Raw genomic sequence first — 11,789 nt, 5'->3', positions numbered from 1 at the left:
GAAATGCATGTGCCCTTTGGGAGCAAGGACCTAGGTTCAGGCATAGGTGGAAAACTCTTGTATATAATCAATAACATCCAATTACATTTCAAAATGTAGAGATGACTCCTTGGCATGAAGTGGGAAGTCAATTGCCCAGTAAGGGTCCGCTAACATTAAGGAAGCCTGAGCACTGAAATCAGCAAGGGTGCCTCTCTTGAGAGTGCCTCTACCATCTAAGGGAGTAACTGGGGGAAAGCCTTTTCAGCAGGGAACTCTCCGCTCTCTCCCCAGGTGGCTCTTTGCTACTTTGCCTTTTGGGGGCAGGCAAAGACCTTTCTGTCCTTCCCAGTCTTCGAAGTTCTCAACTTTATTGTGCAATTCTACGCTTGTCTACTCAGAATTAAGTCCTGCATTCTACAATGGAACCTATTTCCAGGTACCACTGTTTCTTAACAGCAGGATTTTACATATGTGGAACTATGCAGCACATAGCACCCAGCAAAGAGGTCATTCAGGTTGGAAGAGAGGCAAGAAAGAGGAACACCGAGAATGCTGCAAACAAACCAGAGCAAGAGTCAGAGGACAGACTGTGGTCAGGCAACAGTGTGATCCTGCACAACAGGGCTCACAAACTACCTCTGAGGTGTTGTGTTGAAAGACCCAGGCATGGACTTGCTTGGTAGCTGTTCCCATTTAATAAAACTTAATATTAAAAGAAGCTATTATGTTTCCAAGAGTCTGAATTACATGACTCTGTAGTGCGCACACCACAGCTTTAGTTCAAGGCCCTGTTAAATTCATGCAAACATGGACGTTACCTGTTTGTGTTGACATGAAGCAACATACACCTGGGATTGAAAGGAGTAATGTGAGGAATCTTAGCCTAAGAAATCTTATGTGAAGTCCAGTTAATCAGTTTTAAAGCAAAGCAAGATTGTACTTATCATTCATTCACTGGAGAGAATACAAGCATTAGTGGGGGGGGACACAAATTTTTAACAGGAATACCACTTTTTTCTGGGCTTAACCTGAAAAAGCATAATTTCCCCAGGATTACATACTGCGTATGCATATAAAACACATGCTTCTTTTGCATATAATTCTACATGCAAAATTATCCTTTTCAAAGTTCTTTTTTCTTTTTTCTTAAGTTTACAATGTAAAATAAAATTAAAAGAAACACAATTAAAATGCAAATGTACAACATTAAACATACAATTGAAATAAAACATAAAAACACTGTATATTCCACCACTGGGACCACTGGATGCATGTTAAAAAAAATCTTCCAAGAAGCTCTATCCCCTTCAAAAATTGCAGTGACTCCCATGAAGCTTCAAATCCTTTCCCTTTCTTTAACATATAACCAGCAAATGAACCCCAAATTTCATCAAAATTATTTTTCTTTATTTACTCTTTTCTCACTTTAATATCACAAATTAATTAATCATTCATAGCTACATTCCAATCATCTCTGTACCAATCACACAATTGCAAATCATATTTTACATTTCAGTTCTTTGCTATAATTAATCTTGCTGCTGTTATTAAGTTTGCTATTAATTCTTTAATATTTCAAATCCATTGTTTCCTATCAAATATTGAGAGTAATTCAATCTCAGAACATATTTCAATATTTAAACTTAATATTTAACTGCTCTCTTTAAAAACCTCTTTCCAAAACATTATTATATATTCACAATCATCCTTTAAAAAGTTCAGTGGGTCCTACTTGAGGTTTCACAGTTCATTGAAACTTCACAATACACTTTTTAAAAGATTGGGTAATGAGAAGCTGCATCAGAAGAGAGGATACACACTAGTGATGGAAATTATGTACCATGTTGCAATATCCACTAATTTCCTGTGAGATCTCTGAGAGATCAAACCAGCCCTTTGAAGATGGTTCTCCCCTGCTCTTGGTCTTCTTTTAAATATTAAGAATATTAACAATAATATTGTTAATAATATTCCTCAGATTTATTGAAGTATGAAAGAAGCATGTGGAAGAGGGAGGGGGTGAATCTAAAAATACAAAAGAGGAATGGCTTCATGGTTAGCAGCTGTAAGGATTGGGAAACTCCAGGCAGTCTTCTTCATAATATGCTACCAATGTGGACTGTTGTAATAATGGGAAAGTGTCATTAGTTCTGAGGCCAGAGTACACACAGTTCACAATCCAGGTTCTTGCTGAGAGAACATACAGCACATCTATCAAGGTACAGTTATGCACAAGAACAGGGGAAGGAACAGACAGCACAAATGCAAATGTGATCCGGGAAAGTTAAACCAAATCACACCAAATCCAACAAGAGCGTCCTACAATGCTGGCACAGCCTAAGTGCTGCATAACAAATATTTTAAAATAAATAAATAAATAATATGTGCCCAATTGCAAATGGATGTAGTTGATAGGTTGAGTCCTTATACATACTTAGCTTTGTAGTGATGGTCGGCTATGACTTGCAAGAGAAAAGAAGCATTAAAAGCAGTCCTCTATTTGAAGATGCCCTCTGTTGGAAGGATTATCTACTCCAAACCTACATATAGGCAAAGTACCACAAGAAGGGAAAGCAGGAGAGAACTTGGTATTAATGGTGAGCGCTTGGATAGTCTATGGGAGAGGCAAACTGGCCATCTGGTCACAGCAATTATCACTAAATGTGCTTCGGTGCTTTTTATTAGCATCCACACATGTTGAGGGAAGCTCAGTCTTTTGTCCTCTTCCATGGGCACCAAAGGTTCCAGCCTTAACTCTCAAAGCTGATTCAAGCCTAATCTCCCCAGCAGTCAGGAGTACAGCGGGCTGCGTGAGGACATGAGGACCCTGTTTTGCTCTGCTCTAATCACACCTCAGCTAGTGCAGTTCCCCTGTCCAGTTTGGGATGACGCATACTTCACTGAATAACTTGATGGAGAGAGGAGGGGTTGGAGGTCAAAGATAAGAAGTGTTTGGAATGCAGGACCTATGAAGAAATGCTGTGGCAACTAGACATATTTACTTTAGAAAAAAGTGAAGTGTGAAAGTGATCCATGGTCTTTGAGTCTTTGTAGCCAAAAGGAAAGCACAAGGTCAAGGCAGGGCACCAATGTTGCATGCAAGGAAGAGTTGTTCTCCTCTAAGACTACTTTCTAACTGTTCTTAAACCCAGTGTGATTTTTTTCTCATTTGTCCTCAGTTGATGTCCCTGATACAGGATGCTTGTTTGGCTGTAGGTAGACCTTGATCCTGATGAATGCGGATAGAAACAAGCTGATTCAGACTTTCTGTTCTCTTGCAAAAAGCCCAGTCTCGCTTATTCAACCTATGGTGAAGCTGTGGCACATGCAGGTGCATTTTGAATAACCCCACTCAGAAGCTGCCATATTGTACAAACCTGGTTGTTTAATCCTTGCATGAACATCAGGCTCCCTTGACATGAAAGATCCAAACATATAAAATTGGTTCTGGCCTGCTTGCACTGGCTGTCTCTTTGTCTCCATCCAACGTGATTTTAACCTATAAAGCTTGGGACTCCGATGCCTGTCAGAGCAGCTTTCCCAGTTGTTGATCTCCTTGGACACTACGCTCAAGCTCAGGGCCTTCCTCCAAGGGCCACCTCTAAGGGAAGCTCAGAAGTGACAAGAAGGGTGAAGGTTTCTCTCCGATGGCACCCTGTCTATGGAACAACTGCCCCACTGAGTCCTGCCTGGCGTCAAACTTGTCATCTTTTCAGCACCAGATTAAGACGGGTTATGCTGAAGCCTTCAAAGCAGGGCTCCTCAAACTTTTTTACCAGGGGGCCAGTTGAAAGGTGCCGGTGCTGGACGTGGGCCAGAAAGGTGGTGCCGGTGGTGCGTGTGGGCCGGCGCGGGGGCGGTGCGTGTGGGTGTGCGCACTGAGGCGGGAGCGGGGCACGCGACGAGGCGAGGCAAGGTGCGGGCGTGCACGGCGAGGGGAGGCGAGGTGCAGGTGGGCACACGCACCGTGAGGGGAGGTGGGGGCAGGCATGTGCCACGAGGCAGCAGCTTGCTCGCTTGGAAATCTTTTTCTCAGAGCGAGCAAACTGCGTGTGGGGCAAGGTGGGTGGCGGCAGGCTCGTGCATGGGCACGGGTGGCCTCCCAGTGGGTCCAAATGGGCATGGTGGGCCGGATCCGGCCTCTGGGCTGTAGTTTGAGGACCCGTGCTTTAAAGATTTACTCAGCTACCTAGGTGATTGTTGCTTTACAGGGTGAGTTTTATCATATGTTTTAGGTATTTTAAATTCATTCTAATGTTGTTTTATGATACTTGTATTTTATTGTTTTGTTTATTGTTTGTTGTCCTAGAGCTTCTGCTATGGGGCAGTTTCAGTATGAAACAACAACAGCCCCCAAGTGGTGTTTGCACATTAGAAAATGACACCCATGGGTGCCACACCTTGTCATGCTTTAAATAACATTTTATCCATGGTAAAGCTCTGTTAGAAACCTTTTCCCTGCGCCGTGTCATGTGAATATTTATTCTATATATCAGTGTATGCCTCTCTTGGCAAAGCCTTGCATTTTCAAGATTTTCACACCTGACCCTTTGACAAACATTTCTGTGCACCATTGTTTAGAGATAAGGATCTAGTAAAGATTAGGCATGTACTGAATGTTTTCACACGATCATCTTCAGCATGAAAATAAGTGTTTCAGGGGGCTGGAAAAGCCCTGCTGTTCCATTCCTATACTTGTGCATTCCTTTTAATCTCCCCTTCCTTATTCCCAATTAAGATGCTCATTAGACCCCCGTATTATGGATTTTACCATTTCCTCGCAGCCTGCGCAATGATACGCGCATTGTTGCTCACGGCCATCTCCATGAGTGGGTGACCCAAACCAGGCTATCTATTTTGAAAGCACAAACCTTGCAGCCGTTTGCTCTAGAAAACCTCCTGCCAGAGGGCATCCAACACTCATAATCTGTCTTGAAACTAGACTATAAGAAGAGCAAGGGTGCTTGGGACCAAACCTTCCAGGAATCTGGGCTGGGCAAGCCCCACATCAGTGATTGGGCATGCATGGGAGTATCATGCAAATCTCCTGTTGTATGTGAGTGGGAAAGCCTCTCAAAGAATGATTGGGCCCTCGTGTCTTCTGGCTTCCTAACTTGTCATCTGATTGACGCTAGATGGTCCACTGCATCACTTCCATGATTCTGCACACATTTGTAGCATGAGGAAATACAGAGTGACGCACACAGAGCTATGTTGGAACTCAGTTCTGCTTTTTATTGTTCCTCAGAAGAGTTCAGGTTGTGCAAGAAAAACATAGCAAATGCAAAGTACGTGGGAGGAACCTCCCAGATCAAACCAAAGGTTTGTCTAGTCCAGTTATCCTGTTGCTGAAAGTGCCCAATCAGATGCTTCTAGGAACCCCCAGGAGAGATGTGAGGCCAATAACTAGGATGGCCACTTAGGAATTTCTTTTAAAGAGGACAGAAAAGGACTCTGATTTGCCTTTACTAATTTATACATATAGTTGCAAATTTAGAAATACTATTATAGTTTAAATAGAAATGCAGGACATCACACCACTATGATGAGACTGTGGTGAGGTGACCTGTATGTATCTGCCTGTTCAGGCACCAACTGTGGATGGGCAAGGTTTCTAAATGAATTGTTCTTTACCTTTAAACCAGAGCTGGAAAGGACAGGACTGCAAGCAGAGAACCGTGCTCTGGCAGTCCTTTATTTAAAAGAGAAAAGTATCCTCTGTAAAAAAAGACACTTGTCATCTTCTCCTCTTGTTCTAGCAGCAGATATTCAGGAGCATGTTGCTGCTGACACTGGGAGTGGCCTATGACTACTGTGACTAATAGCCCTTGATGATGTCAAGTGTGGGGAAAAATGGGCACCATTATCATTGCACATGTTCTTTCACCCTTAAAGAAAAGGCCAGACCTCCTCCAATCCTGTGGCTTGCCCAGTGCTAAGCTCACCTTTCCACAGCTTTTTTGCTAACCATCCTCCTTTTCTCAACTCCATCTTTGCCTCCATTTATATCCCAACATCTTTCCTCTTGTATCCTCTTAGGATTTCTTCATGCTTCCACAAGAAAGAACAGCATGCATTACATTTGGTCCGTCAGATGATTTTATTGAATATAGCCATAGGTTCTTACAATATTGCCATTTGCACAGTCACAAAAGGGAAAAAACAAAGAAAGAAGCCACTCATGTCAGTTCATTGTGGGCACAATCTACTGTGGCAACACTTTCGGCATGCTTGCTCAAATCATTTGGGTAGCCACTGCAAATACAGCTCCGATGCACTCAGTTTGTCTTTGCAGCTGATCCAGAGACTCAAGCCATCCCATAGGATATGCCCTCAAAAGAACACCTGGAGTTGTAAAAAACAATGAAGGAAGGAAGGAAGAAAGGAAGGAAGGAAGGAAGGAGAGGGGGTATACTCTCATATACTTAATGTTCATCTATATGTATCAATAAACGTTTAGAAATAAATAGCATGATTTTAAAAGAAAAATGTTTCATCCTAGTGGAGGAGACTGTGACACGGCTGCCTACTCAACCTGCTCTCTGGGTGTTAATTGTTGATGGGCGACTGCAAGGCCTTTGTGTGCCTTCCTTGGGTTTCTTCTCTTTAAGCCACGTATTTGTTTACAACCCTGATTCACTGCCACACATCCAAGATTCCAGAGCAGTGAACAATAAGAAGATAAAAGGATGTATTATTAAAACATATTGCGTTGTTTAAACTTTAATTGTTACATTAGGTATATTATTAAATTCTACATTATTAAATTATGAGGACTTTATTAAAACCAGGTATCAATAAAAACTGTGGCTGGTCAATCAGGGGAGGCTTCTTGGAATAAAGATGTTTCCAGAAAGTGCCAAAAAAAGCACAATATTGGTGCCTGCCTGACTTCCAGAGGTAGGGAATCCTACAGAGGGAGCTTCCACATGAAAATCTCTTCTCCAGATGATCTCCAATTGGGCTATAGTCCATATGTAACCACCAGACCATACCATCTGATGACCTCAGGGGGCTGGCAGGTTAGTAAAGGAGAAGGCAATACCTCAAGTATCCTGCTTCAAGCTTTTAGGGTTTTATAAACTAGTTCCAAAACCTTAACCCTGGCCAGGTGGCAAATGAACAGCCAGCACAGTTCCCTTAAAAAAGGAGTTGCAGGCTGAAAAGTGACAACTCCTGACAACAGCCAAGTTTTGGCACTCTGCACTAGTTCCAGCTTCCAGACAAGGCTTAAGGACAGCCCCACACAGAATGCATCGCGGCAATCCAGTCTTGTGGTTCCTGGCACCTGTAGCGCAGTACCAGGTTAACCCTATCCAGCAGAGGCTGTGCCTAGTAAACCAGTTGAAACTGAGCTGCCATGGTCACTTGGGGCCCCACTGGCCATGATGGATCTTAGAGTACCTCCAGACCACTAACCTAATATTTCAAATGGAGTACAATCACATCCAGAAGAGGGGATGTTGTCTACCTCTTGGTCTTTGGAACTACTCATTCACAGAGCTCCTCCCTTGCCAGGGTTCAGATTTGGTTTATTGGCCCTCATCCAGCCCATTACTGAATCTAGGCACTGATCCAGTACTTGTATAGCCTCACCTGGTTCAGATCTTGCGGGGAGATAATGATATATGGGTCAACATACTGCTGGCACTAGTCTTCACATCCATTAACAGCTGTGCTCAGTGGCTTCATGCAGATGTTGAACAACACTGGGGACACGAAGGTATCATGGAACCCCACAGCTCAATTGCTAAGGGACTGAGGAATAGTCATGCAATCTTACTCTTGTAAATCAACCCCTCAAGTAAGACTAGAAACACTGGAACCCAGCAGCTGGGTTCAGACAACATGATAACCACACGCTGAATCTGGATGAACCATAGATTGTTGCTTTAATATTGTTGAAACACAGCCACCCCATCAGGAGCTCAGCTATCATTGTATTGTATATTCGTTTACTCTCAAATCCCCTACAAGTATTGCCAGTCAGAGTTAGTGTTTAACAAAGCTGTCTAGCGAAAGAGATTTATAGTTGTATGCGTCAACTGAAAATGCACTGTTCCATGTAATCAGCTTCTTAAGGAGCGGAACAAAAAGCGGGGCCTCTAAGATGAAGCGCAGCTTCAAATACTTTGAAATATAGGCAGTCTAATTTACACTTGGAGTAAATTTACTCATTGGGACTTGCTTCCAGGTAGACTTGCACAAGATTGTAATGTAAATAATGTTACCATCATGGCTAATATTTTGGCTGTAATCTGATTTCATCCACTGTGAAACTGCTGAATTACAATTAAGCAAGAAGCTCAGCCCCATTCATTTGGATCTGAATAGAAGTAATGTTTTCTGACTTAGCCAATGGTACTAATTTATTCAGCTATGCTAATCAAAACATGGCAGTCATTCACTTTTGGCCACATTTTCCCAGGGCAGCCATTTGTAGTGTTATCCATGTCACCTTTCCAAACTTCCAGATTTGCCTGTGAACCCAAAACATTTTTTCATTGAATTGTCAGAGACTACTTCTTACATTTCCTTGCCATTTTAGCATTTTCCCAGCACCATTTTTATATCCATGTTTATAAAGCCGGTGTGGTGTAATGGATAAGAGGGCAAGACTGGAACTCAGGAGATCTGGATTCTAGTCCCTGCTCAGCCATCTAGCCAACTGAGTGACTTTGGGCCAGTCACAGACTCTCAGCCCAACCTGCCCAACCTACAGTGTTGTGGCTGCAGGGATAAGATGAAAGCAGCAGGAGAATGATAAAAGCCACTTTGAGTGCTTTAAAAAAGAAAAAGACAGGATATAAATCCAATAAATGAATACTACTCATGCATCTGATGAAGTTTGCATTAGTTTATCAGATCTTTTAGGACTAGGTAATACATTTGTTCATCCTAAAGATACTTTGATGTTTAATCTGATTTTGGGGTGTTTTACATACCGGGTATGTTTCTATTTTTTGTATGATGTTTGCTATCTTGTTTAAAGCTGCTTTGAATTCAATTTGATGTGGGGGGAAGGCAGGATATGGTCATTTTAAATCAAATAAATCCAGCCACTGTGTTCTTAGGGCTGCATGAATGGCCCCAACTGGCTTTTTCTCAAACCTGAAAACCATTTCAGGCTTGCTTTATTCAGAGTTTTGATCACAACTGGAAAACCCTTGCCAGCATTAAGCAGAGTGTGGTCTGGAAGGATGCACTGAACAAAACTGTATTAATTTTTGCAAGAATTATTAATGAAAACAATATTTGTAATAAATGTTTCCATGATCAAGCTGGTGGCCTCCCAAGATACCACATACTATATACTGTGAAAATGTGGTTGCTGCTGTAGCCAAGTTTCCTCCCAGAGAATAAACAACAGTATCTCTTCTCATTTCAGGAACAAGAAATATTATTCTTTCCTGAGACAGAGCTGACTTGTGCAGCTAACACCTTGCAACCTGTGTCCATGTGCGCAGGCATGGTGAACTCATGTTCAGACCAGAGAGCCAAGAACCATTCTGGGAGAGGCTCAGGTCAGGAGAAGAGAGCAAAAGTGGGACAAAACTGAGCTTTCATCCAGTGAAGTTTTAAAAGCAAGCAGGAAAACCAAAACAGCCTCACACTTTAAATGAACGTGTGGAAAGATATGTGCACACCTCAGCTTTGGGGTGGAGTGGGGAGAGGCTGAGATCTGGTTAGCACTGAAGCTTCCTGGAGAGTTCTGTCAAAGAGCTCTTCCAGCCCCATGATCTTTAACCTATCTCAGAGAAAAATACACTCCTGCAGAGAAAACAAGCAAGCCAGTCATTCCAATTTCACCTTTTGCTCAATTTCCGATGTACAAGCTGTGAGTATCATTGTGTACATAGCCAAAAACAGCACCGTGTGTCCACAGGAGAGAGGCATCAGCAGGTTCTCCCCGAGCCTGCTGGTGCCATAAAATGCTGCCTGACTGTCATGGGTTGGGGAGAGGAGGGAATGGAATGGAATCCTGAATAAGGAACATTTTGTCTTGTAACATTATCTGCTTAGTCCCTTCATTCCCTCTATTCCCAATGTTCAGGCCATGAGCATTATTGCTTACCCAGCCACCATGGTACCACCCAAGTTCTAGAAAAAGTGGTCATCAAGCTTCAGAGGAACCCAAAATATGCAGAGAGCTGCTGCCAGCCAGTGTTGACAGTACTGAGCTAGATGGAGCCGTGATCTGACTTAGCAGAAGACCACTTCCTATTGTTTCAACCTCATCCTCTGTCCACCATCCTTCTTTTCATCTTCCATTGTGCTAATGAGTTAACTACCTTACAGTCCCCACCTAATGCCTCCAGATGCTCTCCTGATCTTTTCTATTGGTTGGGTATCTCTCTTCTCCTACACATAATTGCCTCATCTCATTCAGCACCTTCCTTACTGGGCTTCTTTACCTGAGGCATTTATTGTGCACCCATGATCCCTCACTCACAGAAGTTTGCAGCTCCTTTTCATGACGTTGCTATCTCCCAACACCTCTTCTCTGCTTTTCTGCCATTTTCATAGCAAGTCCTGTTCTTTTTGCTGATGAGTCTTGCCTCAATGTTGATGGGTGCTGACAGATCACAGTGGTGGTTGCTGAAGGCTGGGGTGGTTGTGGCAATTTCTTAAAATAAGACATGAAATTAGTTCGCTGCAACAATTAACTCTTTTTAATGAAATATTTCTCTGTAGCATACAATTCTGTTTCATAGCATTTTACCACAATAGATATTCTTTCAAAATTGGAGTCAGCCGTCGACAAGCTTGCTCACACTTATTGCTCTGCTTTTTTAATCCCATAGTCTAGGGCCGCAATTCTTCCAGTTTCATCATACTCAAACATCCAAATGTCTCCTGCTCCTTCTAAAGACTCATCCTTTGTCCCTTGCTGCCCTAAAACCTAAAACTGCTTCTCTCAGTGTATCTGCATCATGGCAGCTCTTCTTTCCATCAAATTCCTCCATAAAACATGTCTTTTTTGTGGCTAGTTACCACACAGTATTAGAATGTTAGGCTAAGCAAGTGCAACTGAATTGTCATCCTTCTTCCTGAATGGATGAAGAATTGTCTTCCTTCTTCCCACTTACCTTCTCTTCCTCTGCTGTTTCCCATGTCAGATTTTAGATTGGAAGCACCTTGGGACATGAACCTGACTTCCAAAACCGCATGCACATTGATGGCAGTATAAAAATAACTTGGGGAATTAGAATGCTTGCACACATAAAAGCCAAACTAAACACACAGGTACAGTCATTGTTTGTGCTTATATGTCCTGACCACAAATCTGGCTTTCACACGTGTAGTGTCCATGACACCTGCACCAATATGAGGCACTGTGGAATTAGTGTACTTTCCTACTAGTGTCAAAACACCCTGGATAGATCCTTTTTGCAAATGACTCAGGAGGTGAGGAATAATGGAGTAAAGAATTCTCATAAGACTTGTTCCAAGTTGGATCATGGGTGCTTGACGCTGTGTTTTTTCTTGCTAATTGTTGACTCACACTGGGTAAGATAATCCTTTTGACTGTTGTGCAGAGCAGAGGGCATACAGAATCTTGTCAGCTTCAGTTATCTTTCAGGGGCCATGGAAGTGTTTCTATGGTATCTGTGTATGTGTGCATGAGGAGCCCCAGCCACATGACACTACTGGCTCACCTTTGTGTGGATTGTTATATCTGCTTATTTACCAAGCAAATAGTAAAGTTACATGCTACTGCATCTGATCTTGTTGAAAAGTTTTACTTTTCACACATACACTAACACACAGAGATAGGAAGGGAGGGAGACAAATATAAGAACTAG

This window comes from Varanus komodoensis, unplaced genomic scaffold (assembly GCF_004798865.1).
Source record: "Varanus komodoensis strain SLA01 unplaced genomic scaffold, ASM479886v1 scaffold1, whole genome shotgun sequence".
Lineage (NCBI taxonomy): Eukaryota > Metazoa > Chordata > Lepidosauria > Squamata > Varanidae > Varanus > Varanus komodoensis.
Note: the sequence above shows the minus strand (reverse complement) of the source record.